This window comes from Aptenodytes patagonicus, unplaced genomic scaffold (genome assembly GCF_965638725.1).
Source record: "Aptenodytes patagonicus unplaced genomic scaffold, bAptPat1.pri.cur scaffold_125, whole genome shotgun sequence".
Lineage (NCBI taxonomy): Eukaryota > Metazoa > Chordata > Aves > Sphenisciformes > Spheniscidae > Aptenodytes > Aptenodytes patagonicus.
In genome coordinates this window covers 184,014-193,335 of record NW_027472068.1, presented here as the reverse complement: position 1 = coordinate 193,335, position 9,322 = coordinate 184,014, and positions in this window count along the sequence as shown.

The following is a 9,322-nucleotide window of genomic DNA, read 5'->3' as shown; positions in this document are numbered from 1 at the left end:
ATGGAAATTGATAGGAAAGGTGATGGTTGTTCTAAGCACAAAATCACCTCTGAGTTACTTACTGGGCACCAAAAATCTGTCCTTTACACACAAAGCGGTAAGAAACTGGGCTTCACACCTCCCACGGCTTGTGGTTCCTGCACCGCAAGGTGAACAGGCCCCAGCACGTGGCCTCAGAGGCAACGAGAAGGCTCGTCCTCCCTCTCTGTGCCCACCTGGGGAGCGAGTGCCTTACAGCGCTGGTGTTGCAGAGGCTGAGCCATAATAGACCCTCTTGGGAGGGCTCCTCCACTCCAGCACAGTGCTCCTGGGGTGGCGCGGGTCAATGGCTCCCAAATCAGGGCTGGTTTGTGCCGTGCCAGCTCAGGGTGGGTCGACACGTTCATGTGGACGTGCCCCTAGGTGGGACAAGGAAGCTGCGAAGCCACGGTCTCCGTTATGGTGTGTGGGCAGAGTTCAGACGTGCGTGGCCCTGCAGTGCCTGCCTTGGGGAGCGGAGAGGTTTCACACGGCTTCCTCGTTCACATCGCTTCTCCTAAGCAAAATAGTGCCCTTTCCTACAGCATATCGAGTTACACAAAGTAACTCCTTTCTACTTCTACAAGTAGAAAAATCTTTTCTACTCAAACGTGACATTTAATGAATGTATCATATTTGATACAATTCTTTTACAGGATGATGTTTGATGGACACATTTCTGGCTAATAAGAATGGTACAGCTAAGCTCTGTGTTAATTCGAATAAGGCCGTTGTTCTGGAGCCGTAATTTCTTTGTATTTTCATTTCAGAAATTATGACTCTTTCTTGCCCTGCTTCTCATAAGCACCCCTAAACGGACGTTCAGGTACATTACTCGAGCAACTTCAGGCTACTGGTACCCTTAACTCCTTATTGTCATGCTGTTAGGGGACTGGGGATTATTTTTCTAATAAGTATTTTGTCACTTAGAAACCCTCAGTCTCTTCAGAAACTGGTGGTTTTTTTAGCTTCTAAAGAATTTTCTTCTTCAGAATGGTAGTATAAATCACAGTTATAGCAGTGTTGATAGCATCACTACTACAAGGTACTTGTGTATGTAGCCTAAAATCATCAGTTTAGTATTCTGTTGCATAAACCTCCTTTGCAACGTTTGGAATAAAAAAAAAAAATCCTGGTAATTTTTGTGCTCTCCTCTTAGGTGATTGTCAAAGACATTAAAGTAGGCGCTGAACTCTGTTTTCACCTTTCAGTTTGATTTAACCTGTCCAGGACTGTGAAGCATTAGATTGTCCATCTTCCCTTAAAGACTGCTTTGTCTTACTGCTGCCTGGTATTTTGTTTTGCTGGCTCTTGTTCTTGGCTTGGAAGAAATATCCTTGAGGATATCTTACTCTCCACACTCCCTGTTTCAGGTTTCCTCGAGGACTTGCCAGTCTGGTGCGACCAATTCTACGGAAGCTTGTCAGAAGTCATCATTGTTTCAGTTTGCAGAGGTGAGTTTCTTTAAAAAGGGTTGTCTTCCCCAGTGTTTCCTTTTAAGAAGCATCTGATGTTCAGCTGAAGGAGAAATCCAAAATCTCCAACTAAAATTCATGCTTTTATTTGTTCCTTCTTTTTGGTTTTATGGTACTGGATCATTTCTCAGCTAAATAGGTCAAACTTGAAGTGCAGGAGAGTGTGTTTAGGAACACAGTGGAAACCCTCGTGCAATAATGGAGCTGTGGTTTAAGCAGTAATTGAGAGATGTGTCATTCCTGCACTTCATTTTTGACTGGAGTCTCAGTAGCTAAAGTTTTCACATGTATATTTGGATGTTACATTCTGTCCTTTATCTATTGTGGCTGCTTCAGTCGTTGACTCCATCAAAAACAACTGTAGTCTGGGAATTGCCAACATTTTCTTCTACTCTGTAACCACCAAATAGCTCTATGCAACTATGTTTTAGTTTTGCAACGTGCAACAATTTTGTCAACATACTTCCAGTAATTGCTAGAAATGCACCTGTGGTGTTTGGGTTGTTTGTTAGTTGTTTTTTTTTTAAAGTATACACTATTTCATCAAAGTTTTAATGGATTTCATTGGCGTGTTTTTCTACACCCCAGCTGCAAGTCACTTGAGCGTGTTTACAATCCTCTTCGCCAATCTTCCGTTATTTTCCCACAGTGGGGTCAACAGAAACATCTTGGGCCTATATGAAATACTAAGAACTGTGAACTGTCACTATAATTATTAATATGTGTAGTAAACAAAACAAACCCCCCGCACTTTAGAACAAGGAAGGAAAAAGTATAATAATAATAATGATAAAAGAATATACAAAAGAAGTGATGCACAATGCAGTTGCTCACCACCTGCTGACGGATGCCCAGCTAACTTCCCCCAGTTTATATACTGAGCATGATGTCATATGGTATGGAATAGCCCTTTGGCCATTTTGGGTCAGCTGTGCTGGCTGTGCACCCCCCCAGCTTGTCACTGGCAGGGTGTGAGAAGCTGAAAAGTCCTTGACTAGTGTAAGCACTACCTAGCAACAACTAAAATGTCAGTTATCAACATTATTCTCATCCTAAATCCAAAACACAGCACTAGACCAGCTACGAGGAAGAAAATTAACTCGATCCCACCGAAACCAGGACGCTTGTGCTAATACCAAGTGAGTTCTGACTTCAAATGCCTTTCATTGTTTTATGCTATATATTTGACAGAACTTCTTCAACGAGCATGAATGAATTGCTTTACAGTATGATGATATGGTGGTTAAGGAAGCAACATCCTTTGGGAACAAGATCTCCTCATCTACTGTGATGTGGCAGGTGAAGTTGTAATAGCAGCTCCTTGGATTTCTCGCTACAGTATTTACCTCTTCAGGTGTCTGTATGTCTAAAAATGTTGCAGTCCCTGCGTTGTTTGGGAATGGCACGCTAGAATGCTACCTCAAGTCAGGTAGCCCAGAACTGCATTCCGCTTTTGGCTAAGTTCATATGCGGGAGCCTACTCCTTACTTTTTAGCCTTGTTTGCATCGTTTAAAAAGCTTTGGAACGTATTTGGCCATGTCTCAAGGGAAGGTCAGAGACAGAACTGCAGGCAGGTTACAAGCCTGACAGAAGTAGTTTGGGCACAGCCCCAGGGAGGAGGCCATGGACCGTTTGCCTCTGGCTGACAATCCGGGCTCTTTAAATGAAGCCAGCTGACTGCACTGAAGCAAGTGGTGAACAGTCACACGAACTTTTCCACCAGCTGAGCTGTGGGGTTGCGACAAGCAGCCCCAGGGCAGGAATGTCCGATAGTGACACTGCTGTTTCTGTAGCAAACAGCTAGCCGCAGCCCCGAACTAAATCCGGAGGGAGCTAGTGATATCTGCTCCTAATTTCAACACATGTTGAATTCACTCAAGTCAGCTGGGCAAGCTGTCAGCTTGTGTCAGTCCTTCCAGCTCCCTGGAGGGTGAGGTTCAGCTCTCAGGAGGTAGCTGAAAAACTTTTCCACAAACCATTCTTCTTTTGGGAAAGAAAGATTGCTAACGAGTAAATATTCCATGGCAATGGGTCGATTGTAGTTTGTTTTATTTTGCTAGGATGCTTAACATTATTTAACATTCATGAAGCTGAATCCTCAGTTTAATGTGTGGTGTACTGACAGGCCGTTCAGCCTCGTCATGCTGTTGGCTTGCCTGCGAACTGTGGCGAGTCCAAAGACGCTTAGAGAATACTGACCTGCAAAGGTGTCTGCAAACTAGGCGCCTGCAAGTATTGCAGGGAATGAAAATGGCATATTGTGCAAATGACGGTTGGACTCGATGATCTTAGAGGTCTTTTCCAACCTCAATGATTCTATGATTCGATGATTCTATCTTGGTTTGGAATGGTTCTGGGTTTTTGGAATTACCATGGTTTTTTACACCACCAGAATTAAACAAAAGTAACATCTTATTCTTGCAATGTGATGAGCGTGAACCGTGAAGGGTCAATACAGTCTTATGGGTGTGACTGTGTTGGGACGTAGGAGACCTTAACTTTGCTCTGCTGTGCTCTGCGTTACTGTGTTGTGTGCAGTTGTTTCTGCTGCTTTGCTCTTCCTTGGGGTTGTCTCTGTCTGTAAGGTAATTAGAAGAGGTGGCCAGCACAGATGGTGCCGCCTACTAGTGGTGGGGGCCTCTGGATGTTTCCGAACAACAGGTAATAATAATCACTAGGGGTAGGTTTCGTAAACACTCTTATTGAAAACCATTCCCTGCTTTTTCAGAATGAGCATGCGCAGGATCCTAAACTTCCCAGGCATTCCCAGCTCTCAGACAAGTACTTCACTTTTCCAGTCTACGGGTCAGTGCCTACCAAATTACATTTAAACTTTGGAAAAGAGGTTGGGGTGCTGCACGCTAAAACTTCCCCAGGATGTTAGGTGATAAAACTGGAGAAATGGTTTTGTTTGTTGGTTTTGGGGTGGTTCCCCCCCACCCCCCGCCCCAACTAGGGCTGTATGCCTTAAGATGTTTTATTTTGAAGTAAATGGTGCCAGACTGATTTTGTGTCAAATGTCATTAACCTAGGCCTACAGGAGGCCTGGTCTGCTAGCTAACCCAAACAGCCAGGATTGTCAGGATGTTTTCCTAATCCTAAGTGGAAAATCAGTGGGTCAGTGCCCACTGACTCCTTCCATCGTGCTTGTCACGTCCAGTCCTCACTTCAGCCAGTTCTTTTCGTGTAAAAACACCTGAAGAGCCCTGTAACGTGAAAGCTGTTTCAAGTCCACATGTATAATAAGGGAAAATTTGAACTTTCTTAAATGAGAGGCATTTTTTTCCCCAAAGCTTTCCAAATTGTCCAGATTCTGCTCCCACTGAAATTAATGGGGAACTTTCTTCAGTGGGAGCAGAACTGAACAAGCCGTAACACTTTGGCAAATTCTACCCCAAGCATTTTGAACTGGGAGTGTGCATATGCAATCGTAATGTCACAATCTGGCTGACCAATACAGCTATACTGAGTCTGTGCAGATGGCCTGCTCCGACATTTGCTGGGGCTGTGGCCGATCCTTTTTTTTGCCTTCTTTCCAGTGGCAAACGTGCCGAAACATCCCACCACACAGAAGTCAGCAGTCTGCAGTGAGTCACGATTCCGCTTGTATGCAAAAAGGAGCAACGGGCATAGCCATTATTTCTGCCCTGTGCTGTGAGGAATGCTCACGTATACAGTAAGCACTTCACTGAAGCTTTCGTTTTGGGAAGGCAAGGAGAGGAAAGCACAGTGTGCTTTTATTTGGGAAAGGGATTGCCTACAATTTTTTTTTGTCTGCGGCCTCTAGGACTAGAAATAAAGCATCAGCTTAAAACGGATGCTTCTTTGTGGCATTCCTCTCGGTCTTAGCTCGGGAGTTTTTTTGGCTCAGTTTGAAGCGTTCAGATGCCTGGAGGTCGCATGCCGTAATGTTGCAAAGATCATGACCTAAAAATACAGCATCCTGAGATGATAAATGCAGATCCTCCTGAGAGATACAGCAATGCACAGACGAATCTGTTTGTCCTGGTTTTCTTACGATAATGTTGAAGTGTCCACTATTTGATCAGGCCCTTGAAAATAAGGAACGTTGTGAGAGCAGAGGGAGCAGATGCCCAGAAATGTAGAGGAAATGGAGTTATGGTTCGTTATGTATGGTGGGTTCATTTTCTTGCCTGCTGCTTCCCCAGGCAGTTGCTGTTGGCCACACCGAGTATTCCCAGGAGGAAATCCCTGCTGCCCTCAGTGAGCACAGTGGACGAGCCGGGGATTAGCAGGTGGTTACACCCTGTGGCAACTGCTGCAGTGCTGGGAGAAGGAAGAGCAAAGTAGCACACAGCCAACAGAGAAAGGTGAGCGGGAGAAAAGGACTGACTTTACGCTTAGAGATGGCTGTATAACAACAGCAAATAAGCTTTAACAGTAGTTTTCAGGTTTCTCTAGGAAATCGCATCCAAGGTCTGCTGCCCAACAGCAAGCCTTTGGATTTTCTCTGGACTGAATGTTGACAAGTGGCTTTGGTTTGAAATCTCGGAGTCCTTGCCTGCTGTCCCCATGAAACAGGGGTAGCCCAGCCAGCCCTCCTGTCAGGTCCTGCATGGGCGAGGGTGCCTAAGCCATGGCCCTGATGAGCGTATACACCAGCCTCAATGCTAGCTGATGGGTGAAGGAGCCCCGTCTCCTGTGGCTGGCAGAGCTAACTGCCTGCTGCTGATCCTCCCTCAGCTCTCCCACACGCACGTCAGCCTGTACAGCCGTAGCACGTATGTTTGAGACAGAACAGAGAGTGCAGAAGAGTAGCAGAATGACCTTTTCTTTTTTTCCTGCTGCGAAAGCCCTGTTGTGTGGGGCCTGCAGCCCAGAGGGAGCCAGCAGCTCTGTGCCACTGTGCCTTTGGCATCCCTCCAGGCTGGAAGAGGGCCGGGTCAGCACGGGCTCATGCAGCAGAGCTTCCCATCCAGGCAGCCGTTCCGTACACCTGGCTCGACCATCTGCTGCCTTGTCAGCCCGCTGTCGCTCTCTTAGTTCCCAGCACAGCAGTTCTGTCTTACCCCATCCTTGTTCAGCATGGGATAAAGACGCTATGGAATGCACATGACTGCTGTTCCTGAGAGCACCTTGGCTGGTTTTGCTTTAATTGCCTACTAACTATTACACTGAAGCCTTAAACTCGGGGCAAGCAAGAACATTCCAATCTCCAGCCACAAGCTTTATACAAATACTGACAACTGATAGAAACGAGCAATATCAGGACAGCGAGTCAGGTCTTTGAAATCCTGGCTTTCTCTCTTCATTGGGTTGGGTTGTTTTTCTTTTCATCAGTTTCAGACTTGAGTTACAACTCAGCCAGTTTCTCATCTGCTCTGTCAGACTTGTGTTCTGTTACATGGCATCTTGCGCTCTACGCTTGGTTCCTTCTTGCGTTGTAGATGGGGGGAAATAAGACTATTTCTGTGCTCGGCAGGCCTGCAGAGTAGGGTAAACTGTCTGGGTGAGCCGGCACAGGCAGGATGCAGGAACAACCACAAAACCATGGATGAAATGCAAAGAGTAAATTGATTTTCGTTACCTCGCCAACGGGGGGATCCCCAAAGCAGCACCCAGGCAGAGGCACACAAGTGGGGACGCAGGCACCGCGGAGCTCGGTCCATGCTAGAGGATGGCCGAACCTGCTGTTTTCGCCTGTTTACCAGGGATTCGCGCAGGCGTAGTTTACCACTGCGCTTTGATCTTTCCTGTAGCAGGGCAGGAATCTCAAGCATGTTCGCTAGGGTGCCTCTAAGTCTATCACAGGCCTATGTTATCTAAACACAGATGTTCTAACACACAAGGCTAAACAACAATTAGTATGGTATGTGTGTTTTTCTACACCCCAGCTGCAAGTCACTTGAGCGTGTTTACAATCCTCTTCGCCAATCTTCCGTTATTTTCCCACAGTGGGGTCAACAGAAACATCTTGGGCCTATATGAAATACTAAGAACTGTGAACTGTCACTATAATTATTAATATGTGTAGTAAACAAAACAAACCCCCCGCACTTTAGACCAAGACCTGAGTTAGCTTTAAGAATAAAGCTCCTTGCGTCTCCAACACGAGAAGCACCTGAGGCTGCAGTGCTTTTACAGTGAGAGAGAGAGAGAGAGAGAGGGAGAGGACTTGTAAAGAGAGGTGCAAGGCTTCCACCCTCCCTATGGCTACCCACAACCCAAATCGGGTACAGTCAGAGCACACAAGAAGGGAATGGTTTTGCTTTGTCTTCCATTTACTTTAATTAGTTCTAACTAACACTAAGGCTTCCCTCCCGCTCCAGGATTTTTCCTTTTTTGCTTGGTTGGGGTTTTTTTTGAGACATCTATGTTAGCTTATGGTAAGATGCTACTCAGAAATGCCATACAGACATGCCGGGGAGCACACGAGGCTAAAAGAATGTTAACTTTATTTATGAGCATGTGATTTCTGTTTATACACGTGCTCATAAAAAAAAGAGAAAAATAGCTACTCCTCCTTCACTTTTTTCACAGGCGGTTCCTTTCGAGGAGATTTTTCACCATCGGTGTCCACCTTCTCTTGGGAAGCTTTAGCTGGTTCGACTGTATCGTCTTTCTTAGGAGGAACAGCCACTTCTACTTTCCTCTTCGCCTTGTCCAGTTTTGCTTTTGGCTTATCCTTCTCTGTTTTCTCCTCTTCAGACACCGGTTTGAAAGCAACAGAATCTGCTTCCATAGGCTCATCCCTCACAGGGGTGGCATCATCTCTGCTTGGGAGCATGAACAGAGAGACCCTTTTACCATCTTCTGCTGTACCTGGCTCTCTTGGTTTCCTCGCACCTTCTAACAACTCAGCACTGGGAAATCCTTCATTCTCATCCCTTTTCCTTCTCTTCCGGTGTTTTGTATGTTTCTTCCATTCTCTGTAGTGCCGTTCCCAGGCTCTGTAGCTGTCCTTTTCAAACGGATCTCTACAGTCAACAGATCTGCCGTAGTTAGCTTTCATAGCATATGGTGGAACTTGTGCGTGTCTCTTAAAATACTCCCTTTCTCCTTCCCCTTGAGGTCTAGTCCGTTTAGTGGGAGACTGGCCTCTGAATACTGGAGACCTTGACCGTGAATGGTATCCTCTGTGTGGGGGTGACCGTGACCTTGGACGGTGATAACCACGTGACCTTGACCTAGAACGAGAGTATAGTAGGACTATTTAGTCAACACCTCTAGCCAGATGTCCTGGCAAAATTTTGCACATACCTCCAGCTCTAACCAAGGACAGTGACCGCATTTCAAGAAAAGTCCTGTCTAAAAGCTTCTAACCTCAGCCTCTAGTAATAGGACTCAATGCCATTACTCTAGGAAAGATACTGACAGCATTACTAACAGAGAGCCATTCAGACTCCTGACCAAGTGATTTTTGGGGGTAGAAAACATCAGGTACCCTGAGTTTTTTCTTCACCAGTTTTTCTTTGATTAGTTTTGAAAGAACCGTTTCACATTATTCCGCGTATGTTCATTAGCATCATTCCTCCTCTCAAAGTCCTTCACCAATTGAAGATTTCCTTACAAACAAGTCTGATCTTTTAATTCCTAAGACAAATTCAACAATCTCAACAACATCCTAGCGAAAGCCACCAGTTGGCAGTCCAGGTTGAAATCTCTCCGTGTATCCACATCAGAGAAACAACAGAGGAAAAGGCGGCAGTTTCTCTCACATACCTCCTCCAAAGTGCTTTGAGGTAAGGGTTACAATCAGAATAGGGAGACGCAGAAAACCCAGCAACTACACCTATTCAGTTTCTAGCCTCAGCCAACTGCCATCTCTGCCATATTTGAGCTAGTAACCTACATGTGAAACTCCCAT